The 27,235-nt window shown below is 36.6% G+C and overlaps 1 protein-coding gene and 1 pseudogene across 1 annotated transcript in view; one reads left to right on the top strand and one right to left on the bottom strand.

Moving 5' to 3' along the window:
• The window catches only part of LOC117999024, a 34,640-nt pseudogene extending 18,065 nt beyond the window's left edge, over nt 1-16,575 (top strand).
• The window catches only part of ZNF385D (zinc finger protein 385D), a 932,012-nt gene that overhangs the window by 454,548 nt on the left and 450,229 nt on the right, over nt 1-27,235 (bottom strand). The window lies entirely within an intron of this gene.

Below are 27,235 nucleotides of genomic sequence, written 5' to 3'. Positions count from 1 at the left end.
GCTTTTTTCCTCAGGTCACCCTGTGTATTTGTTTTCTAGAACTACTATAACAAATTACAACACACTGGGCGACTTAAGCAATAGAAGTTTATCATCTCCAGTTCTGGAGGCTGAGAGTCTGAGATTAAGGTGTTAGAGGGCTCTGCTCCCTCTGAAGGCTGTGGGGAAGGATCTGTCACAGGCTCCTCTCTTAGCTTTTCTGGTAGTACTTTGGCTCCTGGCAGAATAACTCATCACATGGTATCTCTGTGTGTATGTTTCTGTCTCTGTGTCCAAATTTCCCCCTTTTTAACAAAGACATGAGTTGTATTGAATTGGGCCCACCCTAATAACCTCATTTTAATTTGATTACCTCTTTAAAACCTCATCTCCAAATAAATTCACATTCTGGCATACTGGGGGTTAGAACCCCAATATATTTTGGGGGAAGAGGTGGGGGACACATTCAACCCATAATACCTGACAAGTCCTAATTTTTGAATATGTAGATTACATAAGAGAATAATTAATGCACAGCAGAAGGGGGAGGATTTAAAGTTAATAGATTAGGACTTCTGGGGAAGGTGGTGGAGTAGGAAGGCCCTAAACTCACCTCGTCCCACAGATACAACTAGACAACATTCATCTCAGTGCAAAAAATATGACACCATATACCTAAAATGGGGAGGGGAATGAGAAGGGGAATAGAGAATGGGTTCAAACTTAAGTAACCATCAACTTCATATAGACTGCTATATGCAAAAGAGGTTATATACAAACCTAATGGTAACCACAGATCAAAAACCAGTAATAGATGGGCAAAGAATAAAGGGAAAGGAATCCAAGCATATCACTAGAGAAAACCAGCAAACCATGAAAGAGAGCAAGAGAAGAAAAGATCAGAGAAAAACTATGAAAACAACCACAAAAAAGTAACAAAATGACAATAAATACATATCCAGCAATAATTACTTTGAATCTGAATGGAATAAATGCTCTAATCAAAAGACATAGGGTGTGAGAATGGATAAAAAACAAGACCCATCTATACGATGCCTGCAAGATATTCATTTCAGACCTAAAGACACCTGTAGATTGGAAGTGAGGGGATGGAAAAACATTTATCATGCAAATGGATGTCAAAAGAAAGCTGGGATAGCAATGTTCATATTGAACAAAATAGACTTTAAAACAAAGACTGTAACAAGACAAAGAAGTACACTATGTAATAATAAAAGGGACAATCCAACAAGACGACGACATAACATTTGTAAATATTTATGCACCCAACATGGGGGAGGACCCAAATACATAAAACAGGTAAAAACAAACAAAGGAACTAATCAATAGTAATACAATAATAGTAGGGGACTTTAACACCCCACTTACATCAATGGACAGATCATCCAAACAGAAAATTAATAAGGAAAGAGTGGCTTTGAATGACACACAGGACCAGATAGATTTAACAGATATATTCAGAACATCCCATCCTAAAACAGCAAAATACACATTCTTTTCAAGTGCAGATGGAACACTTTCCAGAACAGATCACATATTAGGCCACAAAACAATCTCAATAAATTAAAAAAGATCAAAGTCATACCATGCATCTTTTCTGACCACAACACTATGAAACTAGAAATCAACCACAAGAAGAAATCTGGAAAGACCCCAAATATATGGAGGTTAAATAACATAAATCTCTAGCCAGAAACATAAAAGAGAGAGAGAGAGAACTCAAATAAACAAAATCACAAATGAAAGAGGAAACATACAAACACCATGGAAATACAAACAATTTTAAGAGAATATTTTGAAAAATTATATGCTGACATAAGGAAAAACCTAGAAGAAATGGATAAATTCCTAGAAACATATAACCTACTAAACTGAAGCAAGAAGCAAGAAGAAATAGAAAATTTGAACAGACAAATTATCAGCAATGAAATTGAATCAGTAATCAAAAAACTCCCAACAAACAAAGGTCCAAGACCAGACAGCTTCAGAGGTGAAATCTACCAAACATTTAAAGAGATAACACCTATACTTCTCAAACTGTTCCCAAAAAATAGAAGACGAAGGAAAACTTCCAAATTCATTCTATGAGGCCAATATTACCCTGATACCAAACCAGGTAAGGACACCACTAAGAAAGGGAACTACCAGCCAGTATCTCTGATGAACATAAATGCAAAGATCCTCAACAAAATATAAGCAAACCAAATCCAACAACACATTAAAAAAGTCATTCACCATAATCAAGTGGGATTTATTCCTGGGTTGCCAGAGTGGTTCAATACTCATAAATCAATCAATGCAATACATGACATCAATCCACAGAAGGGATAAAAACCATATGATCATTTCAGTAGATGCAAAAAAGGCATGTGACAGAGCACAACATTCATTTATGATAAAAATTCTCAACCAATTAGGTTTAGAGGGAACTTAGCTCAACATAATAAAGGCCATAAAAAAAACCCACAGCTAACAGCATACTCAGTGGGAAAAAACTAAGAGCACTTTCTTCCCTAAGGACAGGAATAAGACAAGGATGTCCCCTCTCACCACTTTAATTCAACATAGTACTGGAAGTCCTAGCCACAGCAATTAGACAACAAAAAGAAATAAAAGGCATCCAAATTGGTAAGGAAGAAGTAAAAATTTCACTATTTGCAGATGATATGACACTCTATATAGAAAAATCTGAAAAACTCCACCAAAAAAACTACTAGAACTGATAAATTAATTCAGAAGCCACAGGATACAAAATCAATGTACAGAAATCTGTTTCATTTCTATATACTAATAATGAAGCAGCAGAAAGAGAAATTAAGAAACAATCCCATTTATAATTGCACCAAAAATAATAAAATGACTAGAAATAAACCTAATCAAAGAGTTGAAAGACCTGTACTCTGAAAACTATAAAATGTTGATGAAAGACATTGAACAATACAAGAAATAGAAAGACATTCCATGCTCATGGAATTGAAGAACAAATATAGTTAACATGCTTATACTACCCGAAGCAATCTATACATTTAATGCAATTCCTATCAAAATACCAACAGCATTTTTCACAGAACTAGAAGAAATGATCCTAAAATTTGTGTGGAATCACTAAATATCCCAAACAGCCAAAGCAACTTTGAAAAAGAAAAACAAAACTGGAAGTATCACAATTCCAGACTTCAAGTTATATTACAAAGTTGTAGTAATCAAATAGTTTGGTACTATACAAAAATAGACACATAGATCAATGGAACAGAATAGAAAACCCAGAAATGAATCCATTACTATATGGTCAACTAATCTTCAACAAAGCAGGAAAGAATATCCAATGGGAAAAAAACAGTCTCTGCAACAAATGGTGTTGGGAAAACTGGATAGCTACATGCAAAAGAATGAATCTGGACCAGTTTCTTACATCATACACAATAATAAACTCAAAAGTAATTAAAAACCTAAATGTGAGATCTGAAACCATAAAAATCCTGAAGGAGAACACAGGCAGTAAGTTCTTTGACATTGGCCATAGCAACTTCTTTCTGGATATGTCTCTGGAGGCAAGAGAAACAAAAGCAAAAATAAACCATTGGGACTTCATCAAAATAAAATGCTTCTGCACAGCGAAGGAAACAGTCAACGAAACTAAAAGGCAACCTACTGAATGGGAGAAGATATTTGCAAATGACATATGTGATAAAGGGCTAGTATCTAGAATATATAAAGAAATTGTATAACTCAACATCCAAAAAACAAATAATCAAATTTAAAAATTGGCAGAAGACATGAATAGACATTTTTCCAAAGAAGATGGCCAACAGACACATGAAAAGATACTCAACATCACTGATCATCAGGGAAATGCAAATCAAAACTGCAATGAGATGTCACCTCACACATGTCAGAATGACTAAAATCAAAAGCACAAGAAACCACAGTTGTTGGTGAGGATGTGGAGAAAAAGGAACCCTCTGGCACTTTTGGTGGGAATGCAAACTGGTGCAGCCACTGTAGACAAGAGTATGCAGTTTACTCACAAAGTTAAAAACAGAACTACCCTATGTTCCAGTAACTGCACTGAGTGTTTGCTCCCAAAATACAAAAACACCAATTCAAAAGGATACATGTACACCTATGTTACTGAAGCATTCTCTACAATAGCCAAATTATGGAAGCAGCCAAAGTATTCACTGATAGAAGGATGAATAAAGAAGAAGTGGCACACACACACACACACACACAAAATGGCACAATGGAATATTATTCAGTCATTGAAAAGAAAGAAATTTTGCCACTTGCAACAACCTGGATGGAACTAAAGAGTATAATGCTAAGTGAAATAAGTCAGAGAAAAACAAATACCATATGATTTCACTCATATGTGGAATTTAAGAAACAAAACAAATGAGCAAAGGGAAAAAAGAAAAGACAAACTAAGAAACAGACTCTTAACTATAGAGAACTGATGGTTACTGGAGGGGACTTGTGTGGGAGGATGGGTTAAATATGTGATGAGGATTTAAGAGTACACTTATCATGATGAGCACTGGATTATGTATGGAATTGGTGAATCACTATTTTGTACACCTGAAACTAATATAACCTTGTACGTTAACTATACTGGAATGAAAATTTTAAAAAACGAATAAAAAGTAAAATTAATAGATCAGCCTCAAAACTGAGGGAAAAAAACTTCCTTAAGACTAATAAGTAGTAGGAAAGAATGAATGATGGCATGCTCAGGTGAGTCATAAGAAAAGTTGTAGGGGCACAGATGGATAAAAGAAAATATATCTTGCTTTATGGTTAGAGAATTAGAGGGATAATGAAATGGGTTGACCCAAGCCCTCAAGGGGAGGAGCATGACAGTTTCTAATGGCAGGAGTGATGGGAAAGGTCACAGCAAAGTGAAGATTGACTCAATATTGAGAGGTCGTAAGAGAAGAGAAACCATGAACTTGCTGTGGCCTCAAACCACACTGTGTGCCTTTGTTTCCGGGTTTGGCTTTTGTTTTTGTTTTGTCCTCAGAAACACTAAAGTGTTTGAGAGTGAGAAGACAAAGTACATTTTTGAAGTGGAATGGAAGAGCAGCAGACCTACTTGGAATTGGATAGATACAGGTTTGAATTTTGTCTCTGACATTCATTGTGCAGCAAGTTTATAAACTTTCTAGAAAGTTGTGCTTCCATTGTTTGTAAAATAGTTAAAATAATACTTTCTTTGTAGGGTTTTTATGAAAAATAAATAAAATGATAGAGGAAAATATCTAATACACTGCTTGGCAAACAGTAGGTACTCAATAGTAGATTTTTATTATTGTTACTGTTCTGTTTTCAGTGTTAAGATTATCATCATCATCGGGCGCCTGGGTGGCTCAGTTGGTTAAGCGACTGCCTTCGGCTCAGGTCATGATCCTGGAGTCCCGGGATCGAGTCCCGCATCGGGCTCCCTGCTCAGCAGGGAGCCTGCTTCTCCCTCTGACCCTATCCCCTCTCATGCTGTTTCTCGCTCTCTCTCTCAAATAAATAAATAAATAAAATCTTAAAAAAAAAAAAGATTATCATCATCATCTTTATCATTTTTCAACTTTGTAGTTTTGGTGGTTGCTTGGGATAAAAGGATGTGTAGGAGTTGAGTATGTTTCTATTAGTTGTTTTGGTGCTGTGTAAAACTTAACTAAATCTTAGCTGCTTAAAAGAACACATGTTTATTATCTCAGTGTTTCCACGGTTTAAAACTCAGTCATGCTTAGCTGGGTCTTGCACTCAGGTTCTCACAAGGCTGCAATCAAGATGTTGGCTAGGTTGCATTCTCACTGGAGGCTCAACTGGGGAAGAATGCACTTCTAAGCTCAATCAGGTTGTTAGCAGAATTCATTTTCTCACAGCTGTATGACTTGGGGCCCTGGCTTATTATTATCAGTTGTTGGTTAAGTCAGATCCTACTGGTATCCCACAGTTCCTAGAGACCACCCAAAGTTTCTAGAGATGATCCCAAGTTCCTGGGACCATCTAGTTTCTAGAGACCATGCAGAGTTCCTGCAGACTATCCTGAGTTTCTGAAGACCACCTACAGTTCCTAGAGACCACCCTGCATTTCTAGAGACTACTCAGAGTTCCTTGGCACATGGGATTCTCCAGCATGGCCACTTACTTCATTAAGTTCATAAGGAGAATCTCTAGCTCTATTTTTCTAAGATAGTCTTTTTTAACATACATGTTCACAGGAGTGCCATCTCATTCCCTCAGTCACATGCTATGGTTAAGAGCAAGTCATGGATCCTACTCACACTCCAGAGGAAGGGCTTAAGCAAAGATGAGAACACGAGTAGTTCGGAATAGTTGGGGTGTCACCTTAGGGTCTGTCTGCCATAGTTGTATCAGGAAGTCCTCCATGAGCAACGAATTCACAAAATTGAATGACTTGTAGATTCTCTCATTCTCCTACAATTATTATAAATATCTCCACTTACTTTGACCATTTGTCATGTTGGCTCTATTCTTCAAGGTGGATAGAAAAAACACATGATTTAGATGGCATTTATTACAACCTCTTATTAAAAATGCAACCAAAAATAATGAAACATCAAGGTATACTTATAAGTCAAACAAAAGTGTTATTTCCCTAATAAAAATTTAATTACCTTAAAAGAATAAAAATTAGGCATCAATGTGGCCAATAGGCAGATAAAATAAAAAGTTGACCAAACATCAGTGTTCTCTTATTTAATCCTATCACCTTAGGCAGTTTCTAGAGAAAGTTCTTCAATATTGTTCATAGGCAACAATGAATATTAAATAGAAATTTCTGTGATTAGGAATGTCTAAAGGCAAGCCAATTACCAGCATTAAAATGCATGGTATTCTAACTTTCCTGCACAGAAGGCACAAAAGACAGTGAACTGGAGATATAGGTGGGAGAGGAAAAGAAATTTATTTTGATATCTTGAAGTGCAGCTTCCAAGAAAAGGTAGGACTTATCCAAATCTCTCTTGCTCAGAGGGGTCCCCCCCAACCATCCCAAGTAAAATAACTCCCCACTTTCCACTTTCCAACTCCTTACTCTGTAAGTTTTTTGAAAGTCTTTATCATGATGATCAGACACTATTATAATGTGGTTGTTTATTATGTTTCTTCCTAACTAGAAGATAAATAGTGTAAGCATAGGTTTTGTCAATTTCACATGTGTGTTTCTAGTGTTTTAAAGGTGTCTAAGGGTGCCTGGGTGGCTCAATCGGTTAAGTGTCAGACTCTTGATTTCGGCTCAGGTCATGATCTCGGGGTGGTGAGATTGAGCCCTGCATTAGGCTCTGCACTGGGTGTGGAACCAGTTTAAGATTCTCTCTCCCTTTTCTCCCACCCCACCCCTCCCAACGCTCTCTCTTTCTCTCTTAAAAAAACAAAACGAAACAAAAAACAGAGTCTAGCACTCAGAAAACAGTAACTGTTCATTGATGAAATGAATGCTATGACTTCATAGCAGCAGAAAATATCCAGCTAATGTTCTACCCAAGTGGTTGAATCAGTTTGAAATCAGGTTGAGAGGCCTTGAAATTTCTTATCAGAGACACAATTTGTGTTCTATTATCATTATTACTATATGGTATATAACTAAAATTCTGAAGACATGGTAAGTTTCTATTATTTTTAAATCCACACTAATTCACCAAATTCAGTAATCCATAGAAGGATTATCTATCATTGATGTGATTTAGAAAAGTTCCACTCTGCTTGCTTAATAGTCTTTTGAAATAGAGATCCAAGCTGATCACAAAATATTAAATCAAAAGAATATTATCAACAGCAACAAAGATATTGGTCTCTGTGTGTGCATGCAAAATAACCATTTTAATTCAGCTGTAGCTTATATGATATCTTTTAATTTCAAGGGCAACTGAAATTTACTTTGAAAATTAAGTTCCAATACCTGCTTCATGGGGTAGGAGGTATTCTGAGTGAGAATGTTACAAAAAGCAGAGAACTTAAAATACCTCAAATAAAACTTTATTTTAATAAATAAAATGGATGAATTTAAACTTTTAGAGAGTGAGAAATGCCTAAATTTTTCAGATCCTGTAGTTTACAGCCTTGAACACCTATAATATCAGGTATATGCTGGTTCTGCACAGAAACCTCAAGGGAAAAACAACAGTAAATGACTGCCTTAGGTTTGCTCAAATAAATTCCTTAAGAAATCTCTAAGGATGGCACAATCCGGAAAAATCATTCTGAAAATGCACTCTTATCTTTAACAGTACTTCTCCAAATAGACTTGTTTGTGTTTTGCTCTCTATTTAAAATAGTTATTATCCTTACTGATTTAATTTGATAAAACTCTTATTAATGTAAGCATGACTTTTCTCAAAATACACTTGAAAAAATATCAAGATTAAGATATATTGGTTTCCTTCCACAACAAGTCTTATTTATATTCGAAGTACCTAAACATTGGTCTCTAATGGATTTTTAATTCAATTTAATTTAATTTAAAAGACAATGACTCATCAACTTTCCTACTCCTTTTACCTCAACTGGCCCAAGACCCTCTGAAGTTAATTTCCAGAAACTATTTATTCCCACAGCAAGATAAAGTCCAGAAGTGAAGTGAAGATTACTGTTTTTCTAACCACAGGTTGTGACCAATTAGTGAACTATAAAATCGGTTTATTGTTTTATGTCTTAAAAAGTGAAATAGAATAGAAAAGAATGTAAAATATCGATATAAATGACAGGTTGTGAAGATAAATATTTTTTGAAAATATTTTTATTGTGTGTATCTGCATTTGGTCAAATGTAAAAAGTTTAGAATGGATTCCAACCAGGAAAGCTTGAAAAACACAGGAGTAGAGTAAAGAATGGACTTTAGAGGCCAACAGGCCTAGCCCAAATGCTGGCTGTGACACAGAGTAGGTAACTTCTCACAATCTCATGTTTCTCCTCTAAAATGGTGATGAGTGTTCCAGGTGGAGAACTGGAAGAATATCAGTAGATTAGAACCACCTTGAACATGAGATAGGACAAACTGGACTGACATCAGATCTCAACCACATCTGCTTTTGTCACAGACATGCCAGATTCCCAATGTGAGTGACATACAGTAGTGAGGAAGACCTAACCCCAAATTTAAAATACGGGTACAAATACCGACAAACAGAAAAAGTGTCTTGCACATTGCAGCCAGCCAACTGACTCTTAATCAATGCCCAAGTCATCAGCCTGTTTTACTGTGCTGCAATGTGGTCTGGGAGCTAGCACAAGAGATACGCAAAAATGAGTCATGATCTCCATGAATAACATTTTAAAAGGCTCGACCATAAATAACTCAGTATTTATATGAAATATAAAACTTGTTAAATGTTTTAATGTGCCCTCAAATAATTTAGCTCATCGAATGTTTTTCCACTGAACTCACTCAAATTAGTTATCTCCAGAACTCTGAAATGTTAACTGTGCCAAGAGAGAGTATCGGTCCAAAGGTTGAAAGTTGCTTCAGAGAGAAATTTGAAATTGAGAGCCAATTAGAATTTCCTTGTTGTTAGAATTCCCTTGTCTAGCTGCCTCAGAGCTTAAAGAATTACTAAAGAGACATTCCACACTTTATCAAAGCCACCGTTATGCGTTCTAGTACCTGAGTTAGGCAATCATCAGTTTCTACTCTGTGCAGACTTTCAATAACAACATCATTAGAGACGGAATTTGTTTTTTTTTTTTCATTTATCATCCAAAAGGAAAATTATTTTAATTGTATGGGCTTTAGATCAATCTAAATGTAATCACTGCCTTAGATGCTTCGCAAAAGCAACTTTTTAATACATTCAAAACCTTTGCCCAGACTTAGCAAATTCTGAAAAATCCAATGATAGAATCTTTGTATGTGTGTCTCTAGGCAAAGAAATGTGCTTCACATTTCTTAAAACCTCTCAAATTTTTGTACTTGCATAATCATGTATATCAAACGATATTTTAAAATTGCCTCAATCTAGAAAATTTCTGATTTATTTCACTTTCAACAATATTACAAGAAAGCCAACGTCTTTATCTCTATAATAATTAATTAAAATGAAAGAAATTCAGGCCACTGAGTTAATAAAAAAACATTCCAAATATCAATAATACTGTCTTAAGACTAGTATGTTACAATTGGTCTATTCATCTAATATTACTGGTTGAAAAACATGCTTCTTAAAAAGCAAGTTTAAAGATTATATTGTCACAAATGCAAAGAAAAAAATGTTGAACCAATGTTTCAAGCTAAAAACACTCCTGATTTTTGGATTTCCTATTTCTTTCCTATTTGTTCTCTTCCTTACCTTCTATAACATAACTTGTCTTTCAGATCAAAACAAACTTAGACTTTTATCTGATTTCCTTCCAGCTCACAGAGTGTTTTACTTATTACTTTAGAACTGCAAAACTCACCTTATTTTAAAGATATACTTTATAATTATCTTTAATTAACATAGTTTGTGAGTGGTAATGATTCTCTAAATTCATGGTATATGGGCTCCCTCCAGTGGCTAATTTAGCATCCACAAATCTCTTAAAATGGCTACTTTATACAACTAAGCTTTTTTAAACAATGATCAGCCATGGTTTAAAAATCTCTGAGTTTAAATCTTACAAGAGAAAATAAGTATCAGGTGAGCATGTAGCCATAAACCATTCATCTGTTTATTCATTTAACAAGAAATGGTAGAACTTAAAATATGTGCCAGGCACCATGCCAACCTCTGGAGATTCAAGATATGAGGCAACTTCTTTCTAGAAGCTCAGTTTGAAGAGAGGACTTCATAAGCAATGACAAGCATCACCCATCAAAAACACAGTGAGGTGAGACAGTAATGTCGACATGCACAAAGTGGAGTAGAGACCCCATAGAGCATGTGAATAATCCTAGGCAGGTAGACCAGGGAAGACTTCTCAAGGGATCATAAAATAAGAATATGTGGTTCGGAAGAAGGGACATTCCAAGCAAAGAGGACAGCATGTTCAAAGGCTTAGAGTCATAAAATAGTTGAGCATATACAGAAAAATAAGTGTTTCTGTTTGACTGATTAGAGTTCACCTGGGTAACCAGAAAGTGCTGAGGGTGTTTGGGAAGATAGGAATCAAAATATGGAGGATACAAGATTCCTACCTTCCTATCTGGAAGATACCTTCTTGATATGGATGAGCCACTAAAATATTTTTTAAAGGGAGTTACACGGATAGGTTTCCACGTGAGAAAATTACAGTGGTGTACAGTGCAGATTGGAGCAGGGATTGAAACCAAGTTCAGGGGATTCAGTTGGGTAATTCTTAGGGAAAAAATAAGTGATAAGAAGGAAGTGAATGTCAGAGATTGCGAAATAGAAATAAGTAAATACAGTCAAGAGATGTTAAGATCTTAGTGCAGGGCAGAGAAGGGAAAATGTGTCTGTGATGCTGTTAGAAGTCAGGTTTACATTAAATTCAAACTAGTATCTAATTTATAATTTTTTTAAATTTAAAATAATGTCACTAGAAATTTACTAAATGTCATCAATGATAATTATATTTAATGAGTGGAATAGTTATATGAACAATATTAAAAGTTAGTTTGGCTCATCTTTAACATTGGGAATCAGTGACATTACTGAAATATCTCTGCTGCTATGTCAATAAAAGAAATTTTGTGACACTATGTGTCTATTGGAAAGAATGTTAATGGAAACTAGGAAAAGAGAAGCTTGGGAAGTCTGAGATTCCAGCCCCTGAACAGTTTTCTCCACTAACATGTTAAGTTTGAGTGGGCAATAGCTGACCTTTGGGAAACATTGATGCTTTGGATATATGTCATTCATATCTGTCCCCAAACTTCATAGTTCGATAGTTTCCAACAGTGTAGATACCAATTCCCAAAGTAGAATGAAAAAAAGTCTACTTTTCCTAGTCTCCTCTGATACTAAGACACACACAGGTGAGTTGGGTTCTATAGATATACCCATGGGAAACTGATTTTGAAGGGAATGAGGAAGGGCTTGGGGTATCCCTTTTTTTTCCCCCTGGTGTATTTTATGAACAGGCATCATTTTCCTGAAATAACTACAAAAACAATATTCTGTTTAGGAGCTCCCTGATTGTGGTAGAGGTCATGTGGTTTTATTTTTTTAAATTTTTTTGAAGATTTTATTTATTTATTAGAGAGAGGGAGCGAGTGCATAAGTGGGGAGAGGGTCAGAGGGAGAGGAAGAAGCAGACTCTCTGCTGAGGGGGAAGCAGAACACAGGGCTCCATCCCAGGACCCAGAGGTCATGACCTAAGCTTAAGTCAGATGCCAAACTGACTGAGCCACCCAGGCACCCCATGATCATGTGGTTTTAAAGCTAGCAATTGTGTAGTAGTTTTCTGATACATAATATATGATTATGATAGGGGCAGCGGCTCCTGTTTGAGAGTGATGGAGGTTGGCATTTTAGTGATATGATATAGGAAAATGTTCTTGACATGTTAGAGGCTGTTTCTCTTTCTCTCCAATGTGTTCTTAAAAAACTTATTCTTAAACTAGATAGAGGTGAGATTGTTATCTGCGATTAAGAATCCTGGCCAGTACATAAACTGTTAGTAGAAGTCATGGAAGGCAGCAGCTCCGTAAGGAAACAAGACATTGGGATTAGTTTTCTGATGACTGTGTTTATAGGCAGTGAGGATGGAACACTGGTAAATCCATGAAAAGTAGTAATAAAACAGTTACTGTGGTTACCATCCAAGGACACATGAAATGCAGAGCCTACTGAAGGCAAGACTTTGGCTGATTAGGTAGTGGCTTCTATAGACTTGCCCCTTTGGGCTTTCCTGCTTTAGAGGTTTTTAAATACCTAAATAAGAATGCTTAGATCAGTAGCTCTCTTGAGACTGCCACATGGCTATTTCACACTGCTCGTGCCATTGAAAATAGGCAAAAGGGAATTAATACATTGCCTGGGTGATTGATCTTGACTAGCAAGTGAAAATAGAGTGCTTTACAACATTTAAGAAAAAAGAATATATATTGAACCCAGGAGATCCAATGTGATCTTTTTGTGTACTTGTAGCCTCATGATTAGCTGCAGAAATCAAGACCGGAGCAGCTATTTCCTTCCCTCCTGACTGTGTCACATATTTATTTACGTATGCTAGCTAACTCCCCATTCTCCTACCTCCCTTCCCCTTACTCTTCTCTTTTCTGTAGGGTGTGCTGGCTATGGCTAACTTTATAACCTATTTCCTAGATTTCAGAATATTAAGGTGGGATTCTGGCTAAGCAAGAGAAGAAACAAATATGGAGTTATGTCTGCACAACTTCACTGAGATGCATTCATGTGACCATCATGTCAATTTAACTAGGTCTGAGAGTCCAATCTTATCACTGATATGCAGGAAAGGAGCAATCTACATCCTAATCCATGCCCAATATTGATTTATCTGTTGGTTTTGTTGTTACTGTTGGTTTTAAATAAGCTATAATATCTATCTTCTATCTTTATAGCAACCAAAATTTATTCCTCATTTTTTACCCTCCAAAAGATTCTTTTTATAAACAGAGATGACTAAATAAGTCATAAGCTCTGAGGCTGTGTTTTTGTTCATTCAAATGTTAGACTATGAAGTATATAAATCAAAATGTACAACTTTCCATTCTTTTAGCATTTAAGTACTACTTTTGAGGCCAATTATTTTAAAACAAAAAAAGGAACAATGCACACTAAAGAGATAAAATTACATTTCAGTGATGTTCAATATCACAAAAAACTTTCATTATCACTGAACAGCAAAGACACCTGGGCATATATTCACTAACAAAACCCCCCCTGAGATCTAGCATAATGGCAGTACTCTACACTAAAACAGCTCATTGTAATGGAATTTTCCTAATATAGACATCTGAATGTGATTTCTGGAGAGTTTCATTTTCATTGTTATTGGAAGACAAACTTCATACATAAACACATAAGAAAATGTTGTTCATGCATAAACTACTTTCAGTTTATCTTTTCTGTATACTTCAGTATTGTTTCATATTATTTGTATTTGTAATTTGCTGCAGTTTAGTTATTTGAAAAGGACTACGATATATATTAACTCCCCATTTACCAGAATTTATAAATGCAATATCTCCAGTCATAGTGCATGTATCAGGTAGGATGTTTTAACTTCAAGTAGCACAAACCAACTAAAGATTACAAAAACAATAGACTATTTTCTCAAATAACAGGAGGTCTGATGGTGCTTGTTTCCTGAACCAATTGATATAGTAGGTCAATTATGACAAGTTTTCTCTGATCTTATAGGTATTCCCCTAATAGTGCAAGTGTTGCCACAGCTCCAAGCATTGCATACACAAAAGATAAGGTTCAAAGAGAAGGAAGAAAGAAGAAGGTTTCCTCCTGGTCTTCTCCAATTTTACTGAGTAGAAAAATGTTTCTGAGGACCTCTCAAAAGACTTCCTCTCAGGTCTCATTGTCCAGAACTAGGTCATATGCCTTGAATTCCATCACAGACAATCGGGAATGGGGTGATGATGCTCAGATTAGAGCAAATATGAGTCATCCCCCAGGGCAGTCATTCCCATTAGGAGAAGGGGGCTTTTGCTCCGGGGGGGATGTGGGGCGCTGGGGGGAGTTTTTTGGGGGGGGGGGGGGGGGGGGGGGGGGGGGGGGGTGTTACTAGAATCTAATAAGTAGAGGGCAACACTGCTGTTATGCATCCTAAAATAAAGGACAGAAAAAAGGAATGGAACCCCGCCCCCTCAACAAAACATTATTTGGCCCAAAATATCAATAGTGCCTCAACAAAACATTATCTGGCCCAAAATATCAACAGTGCCAAGGTTGAGAAAGCCTGTCCTAGGATTTCGCTCACCTTCTGTGGTTAGAATGCCTTTTGATAAGTGAACAAAATTAAGTTTCTCTTAGCAAGAACCCGAAGGGGAAAAGACTATAAGATCAATGGTTCTCAAACTTTAGAAAATATCAGAGGGGAAATATAAAGGAAAAAAAAAGAAAACATCAGAGACATACCTGGAGGGCTAATTAAACAAAGATTGCTGGACCCCATTCCCAGATGTTGTGATTCAGTGCTTCTGGGATGAAGGCTCAAAAATGTGCATTTCTAACAAGTTTTCAGGAGATGCTCATGCAAACACCACATGTTTGAGAACCAGTGTAGTCAACCATACCCCAGGAGATTATGAATAAGCATTGATCAGATTGTGACCTTAGACAATTAAGGTAACCTCTGTGGGCTTCTACTTTCTCACTGGCAAAATCAGCAATATACGAAAGGCACATGGCTTTATATTTGGTGAGGTTTGACTCCTCTGTGACCAAATGTCCCACTGAAATTATACTCCCTGCCCCTCATGGCATTCATATCACATAACAGAAAATCAGAAAAGTTGTTTAAGATGCAGTAAAATTTGAACCATGTGAAAAACCAAACAGATCAGTTGAATTTCTTCTAAGTAGAAGACCAAAAACAGCTAGCCTCTATGTTAGGTGATGCAGTTTAAGGTAAATGGTTGGACAGCCAGTAAGGCACATAGTAATCTCAACATTTTTGTGAGAAGCAGCATTTGAAAAACTGCAGTAAGATCCTGAAGAGGCTATTTACAAAACAAGAAATACAAATTATTAATGGGAAAATGATAAAATGTTTAACTTAACCAACAAAGACATGCCAATTAAAATAACCAGGACATGCTTTCCTATGCTTTGACAAAGATAAAAGAAAAAAGGGAAAACATTGCATGAGGGTGATCAGGAGAAAACAACCAGAGCCACAGTGGACACTATTTAGCAGATTTTGCTCTAGAAGGATGACAGAATCAAATAAGAAAGAGATATCAAATTATGGAAAAATCAAAGAGGTAATAAAGTGGAATTTTACTACATCTGTGCAAGAATAATAACCAGCTCTGAAATAAGAGAACAATATTATGACTACTTCATCATGATGATGTTGATGATAAGAAGGACACTATACCTTTACTTATTAACATACTAGAAAAAGGAAGAGATTTTAGAAAAATATTCATTTAAGTATATCAGGGAAGTGGGCAACATTTATACTTTATAAGTGCTTACATAGTATGAAGGAAAGATAACAAGACAACTGATGGGAAAAGAGTAAGAACTGACAAGTCAAACAAGATGAACCATAATATGGAATTAAGCCAATAAGGTAAATTGAAAAAATAAAAATAGTGGTATTAGGGTGGCATCACTGTAGCTGACATATTTATGTACACATATACACACATAAAGAAAAAATAATTCATGAATTATTTGCTCACGAGGTAGGCCTGGTAAAAGGTCTGACTGACCTTGCCCTTGGACTAGGATAAAGGCTGGTGATTACTAAACTCTCCATTCCTGGCGTTTTTTATGGACATTGTCGAATTTAGTGCACATAATAGCCCTTTCAGGAAACCAGTATTATCTCCATTTCACAGATGAAGACACTGAAGTTGAGGGAGATGAAGGGACCACACTAGTCCTGCCTGGCATCAAAGTCTGTGCTCTTTCTACTGTAATTCTGGTGTTGCCCTTGGATGGTGATGATAAACATCGTAGCATTAATGAGTAACATTTATTGAGTAGCAAGTGCTGTGCTAAGCAAATTGCCTGTGTTATCCCATTTAATTCTCAATATTATCCTGTTATCTATTTCCATTTGTAGATGATAAAATTAAGAGGATATGTTCAAGGTCATACAGTTCTTAAAGCCAGGTGTGCATGATTCCAAAGCCTACACATAAACATCTTTCTTGTATTTTCTTCTTTAAGGTAACCTTTTTTCTTTTTTAATAAGAGGAAAGAAGGGTGCCTGGATGGCTCAGTCGTTAAGCATCTGCCTTCGGCTCAGGTCATGATCCCAGGGTCCTGGGATCAAGCCCCGCATCAGGCTCCCTGCTCTGCAGGAAGTCTGCTTCTCCCTCCCCCACTCCCCCTGCTTGTGTTCCCTCTGTCGCTGTGTCTCTCTCTGTCAAATAAATAAATAAAATCTTTAAAAAAATAATAATAATAATAAGAGGAAAGAAATGGGGGGGGAGTCCAAAAGGAGACACAAATTTTCCACTAATGGTCACCTAACCAGTTTGAAAAGAGGCATTCGTTGTTTTATTAGGGATTAAGAAAGATGAGAAGGCCCTACCTGTCTTGATTTAGCTCTTAATTTCTACCCTCACCTCCCAGCCCTAACTTCTGGTTTAAAATAGAATTTTCATCGTCAAATTTACTATTGGTTTTAGTCCCCAAAGTTTGGAGGAATGTGGAAAGTGGGAATTAAAACGGATTTAGAAGCTGCCTGTTTCTCTCCAAAAGTACACTAAACAGTTAGCAACATATGCGTTAGGTAATTTTGTACTAATGTTAGTTGGACAGTTAGGTAGTCAGGGCCAGGGTCCCGAACAAGAAAAAGTGGAGTCAGGCCAGCTAAAATAAAAGAGCACTGACATCCTGTTTTGCAGCTTAGACAGGACAGCACTGACATTCTGCTTTGTAGCCTTTGCAGAAATGACTTCTGCAAAACGTCCTAAAATAAGACAATTAACCACAAAAGCATTTGTCAATATCATGGGCAAGGGGCAGTTAAGACCCAAGCCCTCAGGTGTCAGCAGAAAAAGACCATCAGCACGTGGACATCAACCTAATAGGTAGACAGATATATGACCAAAGCCCTGATTGGCATGACTCAGCACACTCCGATTGCTTAAAAAAGTTCCGCAAGAGAGCTCATAAGAACCTCTCAACTTAGAAACTTTGAGGGCAACCGTCTCAGGCCCCCTCCTCTTCTGGAAGGTTTGTACTCTTGCTCAAGAAACTTTGCTTTGCTGCCCACCATTCTTCATCTTGTCTACCTCTTCATTCTTTGAAGAAGCATGACCAAGAACCGCGGGCACTAAGGGGACACAAATTCTGTTACATTAACAGTGCAGGGAAGATACCAATGGCTGGCATGCATTATATGCATATATGCTTTAAAATATTGTTAAGCCTTGCAACAATCCTCTAAGGTACATCATTCTCTTCAGTTCACAGATAAGGTAAATGATGGTTAAGTGACAGGATAGCTTAGAATGGTTAAGTGAGCTATTGACTGGTAGAAATGGGTTTTTATTCCCTAACTTTCTAGCTCCAAACCATGTGTGCTCACCCAGGGGCCTAAACAGCAAAACAGGCAGCTTTACAAAGAGCTGTGAGAGTGAGAAGTACCAGGAAACAAGTTTGTACAGGAAGACCCAGATTGACAGGCTATTTTAAGGGTAAAAAGGAAAGTAGGAAGATTTAGATAATGGGTGAAGGATCTCAGAAGAAAAAAAAAAAAAAAAAAGGAAGGCAAAGAAGAGTCTATAAAAAAATGCATGTATAGTTTGTTTGCTTGCCAGTCAGCTTCCAAAATGTCAGGGATGTTCAGTTTTCCCCTCCACTGGGTGATAAGCTGTTATTCTTTGCTTTGTGTCATCTGAAATACAACACTCAACTTCAAGTTGAGTTTAGTAATGAAGAGTGCCCAAGTAAAATCCAAATTGGACCTACATAATCAGATAGAAGTTGCTTTTCTCCATGTCAAAATATTTTTAGAAGATATTTTACCTGTTTGCATTTAAAACTTTATCTATTCCAAGTTAGCTTTAAGATTAGTGCAAAACATTCATGGATACACATTTTTTGTAGAGGACTCAATGATTCATAGAGGTCTCAAACTATTGATCAGTCAACATGAAATAGCTTAATATTTGATGGGAATAGATCAAGTTATCTGACTTTATGTTCTTTTCCTTTCTCTTTTTATGGAATAAGATTGTCTTCATGAAAAAATTTAAAATATAAAGAAAGGTAGCAGGAATCCATGGAATTTGGGAGTAGCACTTAATGAAGCCTTTCCAATAACCAGTGGAGTGACATCAGTGAAAGTTATTTTTCTTGATGTATTATTTGTATTTAATATTATTTGTATTTAATATTAATATAATATATTAATTAATATATATAATTAATATTAATATTTAGTATTTATTATTAATTTAATATTTTGATTTTATTTTCTAGGAAGCAAGTCAAAGGTTTCTGAAAGAAAATGGAATTTTTAAGAGATTTGTGACACAGTTATTTCATAGGAATAACCAGCTGCTTTATTTTTTGTATAATTATAATGGTCTTTGTCCTTTATTTTCTATTTATTTTTTTTTAAAGATTTTTTATTTATTTGAGAGAGAGAATGAGAGAGAGAGAGCATGAGAGGGGGGAGGGGCAGAGGGAGAAGCAGACTCCCCGCTGAGCGGGGAGCCCGATGCGGGACTCGATCCTGGGGCTCCGGGATCGTGACCTGAGCCGAAGGCAGACGCTTAACCGACTGAGCCACCCAGGCGCCCTGGTCTTTGTCCTTTAGCCCCATCAGTACAAGCCTGTTTCTTCAGTCTTGGAGATCACCACTAGAACTTCACCACAGGCCCAAAGGAAGGATAACTTAGTTTCTGTCATGGTGACTTTAAGTAAACAGCATTTGCAGTGCTAGCTCTGCAACCCCACGCCTATGAAATGATTGCACCTGTCATCCACAACATGAAGTCTTGAGAGCATAAGATAAACCAAAACCACGGAGTCATCTTTCTAAAAAGGGATGACCCATTTTAATAACTAGTAATATGCATAAGCTTTTTAGCCTCAGGACAGAAACTGATCATTGGAAGGATTTGGGAAGGCATTTCCTCCTATTTCAAACACAGTATCACAGAATTAGATGTGTATGTGCGGAGGCTCACTTCAAATAAGAACTACTGCCAAGGGCAAAACACAATATTTGATGCAATGATTCAGTCATTTAAAATAGGACCCGAGCTCTATTGTGTCACATTCACACCTGTGCTCTATTTTAAAAAGATCCTCAGAGTCTGCAAGCTGGATTAACAGCACCATCTGAGACAGGCAAAAGGCCAAGTGTCGAAGCAAGCATTCTATGAAAATCAAAATTGATGGCTGTCACAGAACTTTATAGGTTGGTGGAATGGTTCTGCATTTTGATTGTGATGGTAGTTACATTGGTGTAAACATTTGTCAAAATCCATTGACCCGTACATTTAAAATGGGTGCATTTCATTGTATGGAAATTATACCTCAATAAAGTTGATTTAAAAAAATGACAGCTGTCCATGTTGACCATGAACACATGCCCCTCTGGCAAAAGCAATAGAAACCATGAAGTCAGTTCTGGGTGCACACTAATAGAGATTAAATATAGCATTTAAGCCTGTGCAGTCAAGAGCAGAAGAATTTCCTTGTGAAAGGCTGGAGATGACAATTAAAGATCTATTGGGAACTTTATCTTACTAAGACAAAACTAGTCACTCACTATGAGACTCTCAAATATGCTTTTTCCTTTATCAAACCAATCATAGAATGTGTCAGAATGTCTAGTGGATTTCTAAAGGTTTGTACCTTACATATAGGCACATAACTCACCATTAAAACTGGTAAAGCTCAAGCTCAGTATGCATATTAATTATGAAGAACACGTCTTATTCTTGTTTTAAGAAAATAAAATATAGCATCCTTCTCTGGGATTATTGAAAATATATCTGAGAAATATGATCATGAAGGCTAATTTCCTAAATATGTAATATTGTACATACTGAGAGGCATGACACATGACACATATTCTAGAAACCACTTTTAATTGTGTGACCGTGGCAAAACCGTATCTTTTTGGATCTATGTCTATTTTTGCTACTGTAAAATGAATGGGATAGACCAGACAAAGCTCTATGACATAGAATAGCATAAATCACACTTAGCTCTTGGATTAGAAGCTCTATTTTAACTAACTGGAAATTCTTTCTTTTTATCACCTAATGCTTTTCTTTTGTTACACTAGATTCAGAGAAAGGACAGTGCTGATGAGAGAATGAGGAAATTTTTTTAGTTATCTCATTGAGATACTCTAAATATACTAATCTCATTTCAGCATACTGGATTTGATATGAGGAATGTTCTAGAAGTTGAGGTTGTCAGGAAAATATTAGAAAGAAAAAGAATATTATTGGCAAGGAAAAAATAAATAAGAAATGAAGCTATGATTCATCTCACTAATATTTAACAAAAGATCTATAAGAGATTAAAATATTTTTCATTGGAAGTAGTTGACTGCATCTTTGACTTTTGTGGAAATAACCATATGTTTTAGAAATTATGACATTATAGAATCTTGGATTTATAAGGGAACAAAAATGGTCATCAATACCAGTTGCTCCACTTGGAGTCCAATGGTAGCCAGTATTTTATTTTATTTTATTTTATTTATTTATTTATTTATTTATTTATTTATTTATTTATTTATTTATTTATTAAAGATTTTATTTATTTATTTGAGAGAGAGAGAATGAGAGACAGAGAGCATGAGAGGGAGGAGGGTCAGAGGGAGAAGCAAACTCCCTGCTGAGCAGGGAGCCCGATGTGGGACTCGATCCCGGGACTCCAGGACCATGACCTGAGCTGAAGGCAGTCGCTTAACCAACTGAGCCACCCAGGCACCCGGTAGCCAGTATTTTAACATAAAATATAAAAACAACTAAAGCTGTCTTGATTATTTTACTTTTGTACCAGAAAAAGCATAAAAACAACTTCACACACCTGTCACTTTGCATGTTTAAGCCAAGCTGTGATTAATATTTTAGAGATAAATATTCAGAAATAGCAGCAGGGATTTTCTCTCATCACATAAAGGCTAAATTCAATCCAAGGTTACATTTATTCATAAACTTTAACTTGTTAGCACCAGGCAATCTTTCCCAATTTCAAACCAGGGCACACTTTTCAACCTAAGAAGTGCTGATAGTATAACAGATTTGCCCAAGGCAATCTAAACCCCTCAGTTTGGAGAATAAAAAAATAAACCAAAGAAAACAAATGATAGAAGTCTAGAGCATCAGAAAAATTATCTAAGGGGTGCCTGGGCGGCTCAGTCAGTTAAGCGTCTGCCTTCGGCTCAGGTCATGATCCCAGGGTCCTGGGATCGAGTCCCACATCGGGCTCCCTGCTCAGCGGGGAGCCTCCTTCTCCCTCTCCACCCCGCTCGTGTTCTCTCTCTCACTGTCTCTATCTCTCTCTCAAATAAATACATAAAAACCTTTAAAAAAAGAGAAATTATCTAAAATTTGGACATAATGTACAAAGGCGGTGGCCCATCATTTCAGTGCCATTCGGGAGCAATGGCCATTTAAGGATTATGTACAAGAATATACTCAGTGTAAGGCCAAACTATTATTAGCTGTTGAATACCAGTTTCAAACTTAGTCAAGTTACTTGTTTACTTCTTAATGATTTTTGTCTGATAGAGGTGTAAATATTTTTTTCTGAAATAAATCCAAATTTACGGCCCTTTGAATACTTGACAGGTTTTTTTTTTTCAAATAAAACTCAGGCATCTTACCCAAATTTATTTGTTAAATGGTTCATAGATACTTAATTTGTCAAATGCTCTAATTGGTGATAACTTTCTTTTTGTCTGATTAGCAAGTTAAATGGAATAAAAGATCCCACATATTCACTTTATATGTGCCTGCCAATCATGATTTTGCTTTTTAAAAATTATATTTTAACAAGAGATCAAGATGTTAAATGAAAAGTGTTAATTGCTGTTTTCTTCTTCTTTTTTTTTTTTAAGAAAAGGTTAAAATAAAAGGGCTGAGCCATGTAACTGGAAGTTTTATGAATCATCGATACTTGCGAGAAAAACCTACAAAGCAATGTCTTAAAAGTGGTACAAGCCCTACACAAAGGATGCAGTGCTCTATCTGCACTCAGTTCCTTCTACTTGGAAAGAACTTCATCACCACATGCTTAGCTCCTACACATCTCTTACAATTCTGCCAAATTATTTCTTTTTCAAAGTTGTCAGTATTTCTCCGAGAACAGTTATTTCCTTCAAATCATTTGATTCATCCTGTTTTAAAGCAGCTACTATCTTGTAGTATAATTGATTTGTTTAAATGTCATTACAGACTCCTTCTCAGCTTCATGTCCACTTCACGTCCTGAGTAAATGATCACCTCAGGGACCCTCTGGGCTTCACCACCCACCTGTGACCTGAAGAACACAGATTGTAGAAGTTCTTGCCTCTGCTTCCTTCCTTCACATATGATTTTCTATGACCTTGTCTTCACCCAATATGCTGTCTTTGGTTTCTCTGGGCTCCTGCCCCACACCCATGGACCAGTGCCACTCTATTCTTATGCCTAGCCATGGCTTCCAAACCACAGGTCTGGTCAGGGACTCAGGCTGTTTAAAAGTCATTCCCAGGTATTTGGCTTCTGGATGCTATTATTGCTCTCACATCCTGGGTCCTTGTCTGTCTGCCACACTACTTTGTCTCCCAGCTGCCACTGGTATGAACAGCTGAGAGAATGTGTGTGATCAAAGAGGACACACCCCAGGTCCCTGCATTTCCAGTCTTCAGTCTTCAGCCTCTGTGCCCTTCAAAGCCCATCAGCAGGTTACTTCGAGCTTTGTACTAATTCTAGCGTTCTTCCCTGCCCCATTCCCCACTGCTTGAGAGCTAACAATGTGGTCACTCTCTTTAGAGTGCAACCACACATACTGCCCAGGATCCATGTTGATATCAATCTCTAGTGCTGCTAATGTGGCCCCTTATACGAGACCATCTGAAAATACATTTTCCACTTGCTCATCAAGAATGTTTATCAGAACTCATACCTCCTCTTTAGGCAACCCAATGGCCTCTTAATCTTAGGTTATTTTTCATTAGATATATAATAAAGTTCACTTTAGTAGCATTTAAATATATATATCTCATATATATGGAGGTGGGGGGGTGGGGGGGGTGTGGTCAATGAATCTGCCTGACAGGAGCAACAGGGCCAGAAAGACCTTTACTCATGGAAGGATAAGCAAACCACAGAAATAAAAACCACAAGGGGGGAGCGCCTGGGTGGCTCAGTTTGTTGGGCGACTGCCTTCAGCTCAGGTTATGATCCTGGAGTCCCGGGATCGAGTCCCGCATCGGGCTCCTTGCTCAGCGGGGAGTCTGCTTCTCCCTCTCCCGCTCCCCCCTCTCGTGCTCACTCTCTCTCTCTCAAATAAATAAATAAAATCTTAAAAAAAAAAAAAAAAAACACAAGGGGTCTGTGAAAGGGTGAACATTTAAAGAACAGAGACCATTATACTCAAGATGAAGAGGAAAAAATATGTTTAAAACATCACTAGTAGAAAGTAGGGAGAAAGTTATTTGTTTACTTTCTTAATATATTTTATAAAAACAAGGACTCTCAGACACAGGAAAAGAAGGATGAAACCAAGATGCGAGCAGATGAGTTGAAAAATTAGAAGGGTGAATTAAGAAAAATTGTAAGGAAAAGAAAATGTAATTGCAGGATGCAAAGCTGCATTTGACATAAGAAAGAGCCCGAATGATATACTACCTGAGAAACAGATACTTTTTCTATTAAGGATGGTGTTATGCTATATATCATTGATTTATTCTAAGGAACAATTCTGGGCACCCACCATTCGTAGCAAGGTTGGAGGATACATGCTGAGGATCCCAGTTTGTAAAGAATTCACCAGCAGAGGGGGAGACCGATTGGAAACATTGTATAGGCTGAGTTGTCAAACTGAGGCTGGACTCAGTGCTGCAGGAGCAGAATGAAGGAAGGATTAACTACCCATAGGGTGAGGAAGGTCTTCTAACAGGCTATAACCTGTAAATCAGGGTTTGCAGAATTTAGCAGATTTGGCCAGACTATGGAGGGACAGGAGGAATTCCAGGAAAAGGAAAGAGCATGGGCTAAGTTCTCAAATCCATGTTCATCTAGACTCAATAACCCTTAGTATACTGGTTGTTAACAGTATGAGGGATCGATTTAGCTACTTAAAACACCTTTGCCTGAGAAACATGCAGATTATGAGCATGCACACCCACATGTCAATGTTATGACAACTGCAGCTGTTAAAAAAGGTTATGTGACTACAGAATGGAGAGTTATTTATAGCCATGGGCTAGCTCTATTTAGCACAGTAAAAAATCACTAGTTTTTTTTTTTAGCTTATATTAAAAGGTTACAGAAACCTCAAGTTAGTATTTTTTTTAAATATGGGAAAACAAAACAGAATACAGTTTTCAATATTTAAATTGCTTTCTCTCTAAAGGTCTCAGTGTCTAAACAAAGAGTTAATCGCTCATTGATAGCTCAAGTGTTGAAAACACGGATGTTCCATTTCTTTAAATAACTTCTCTTCCTATGGAATGGCCATGTCCTGTGAGATGTTAAGTTCATCAGAATATAATATGGAATGCATATGGAAGCAATCACATTCTATTTTGGAACCACTTGACAAAACTCTGTCACTGCATAGAATACAACCACCGTCCCTCATTTTTTTATTTATGCAGCATGTATTCAGTTCATTTATTTATTTTTTAAAAGATTTTATTTATTTATTTGAGAGAGAGAATGAGAGAGAGAGAGCATGAGAGGGGAGAGGGTCAGAGGGAGAAGCAGACTCCCTGCTGAGCAGGGAGCCTGATGTGGGACTCGATCCCGGGACTCCAGGATCATGACCTGAGCCGAAGGCAGTTGCTTAACCAAGTGAGCCACCCAGGCGCCCCAGCATGTATTCAGTTTAACAATACGAAATAACTCTGATATTCTGAGGATTTGGCGACATTGCATTTTCCATTATGTCAGGTGGAAATGAAAAGGGACCAAACATTACCGATAATAACATTACAAAAGCTTGTCCTCTCGGCTTATGTACAGATGGGAATCATTATTGGTAACAAACTCTTTTTAACAATCATTTTATCTCTAAATATAGGAAACATTGAGCTCCATAGTCAAATTTGAAAGAGAGAAGGTTAATAGATGGGCATACAAATTCTATTTCATCCTTAGAATCTCCAGCTCAAAGTTCTGAATGAAATACTCCAAATTCATTATCCCATTTCTCATGGAAAAACGCAGCAGGGATAGCACAGGTATGGTTAGGGAGAAAGAACACTGGGTATGGAGTAGGAAGACAAATTCCAGACATCTAATTCTGAGAATGCTTTCCAAAACTTACTTATGTTTAATGGGTTTCAGTTTTCTTGAATGAAAAATGGGACTGCTAATGAGACTATACCATGCAAAAGAAAAGTGGGAATATATATGACACAACTCTTATAAACTATAAAGTATTGCAACCCTATCTTTATGAACAACGTGTCTTTGTTATTATATGGGATAAGAATTTATAACAAATTGCTTGTGTGACTTTGACAATTAACAGGCAACTAAAGGTGGCTGAAAAAAAAAGTATAAACTGCTTTTCAGTAACTATTTAGCTAACTGCTGCATTTCAAAGTGTGTACAGACCTAACTAGCTATGGGTTAAACACATTTAACACACATGCCCAAACAGAAACACACAGAAATTACCACTGATCTTTCTTTTTCCTAAACTATTATTGTCCTACTTCATTCCACTGATGCGATTATTCTGCCACCCAGTATCTATGTGACTCTAGGGCTTCATTCAGCCATTTAGTTCATTGTTGTTGGAAAGATAACATTTGCCAGGCATTATATCTGTTCCATGTGTTTGTTATGTAGGTTCCATATGTTCCGTGTAGTTTCCAGATCTCTAAAAGTGGTTTATTAAAAGCTGCTAAAATGATAATCTTAAAATTTCTCAGCTCAACAAACAACTTTTTAAAATGTCAAAATGCAGAGAGCTTTTGCACTTATTTTAAACTCTTTTAAATATTGTCTCTTTTGCTTGCTTCTAAAAACACAAATAGTAAAAAGTGGAATTTACTATTTTCAGGAAATTATTAAAATTTTCATTTACAAATTATATAATCTCTCCAGTGCAATGATTTAAAAGTCTTTGAAAGTCTAACCAGCAATCCAGAAACATAGATTCATAATAATTGCAACTCATGTATAATATTCATGTGTGAATGCACAGATATGATTGATAGGTCAAAATATGAATGTGGAAATATGGGATGTGATGTGGTCCAGGGAGGGCAAACAGAGACCTTTTTTTGGAGGAAGCAAGAGAGAATGTAAAGAACACTGCATAAGTTCCCTGAAAATAAAATAATGGCATTTGAGGAACAAAATAAATGACTCATAATTTCAAAATATACTATCAATTGGCTTTAAAATTAAATTTAGTCAATAGATTTCCATTATATTTGATGACTAAGTATTTATACACATTTGTTTGAAGTAAAAAAGAAACAT

This window comes from Mirounga leonina, unplaced genomic scaffold (genome assembly GCF_011800145.1).
Source record: "Mirounga leonina isolate KUSES-001 unplaced genomic scaffold, KU_Mleo_1.0 Mir_115, whole genome shotgun sequence".
Taxonomy (NCBI): Eukaryota; Metazoa; Chordata; class Mammalia; order Carnivora; family Phocidae; genus Mirounga; species Mirounga leonina.
Note: the sequence above shows the minus strand (reverse complement) of the source record. Positions and strands in the feature narration are given on the sequence as shown.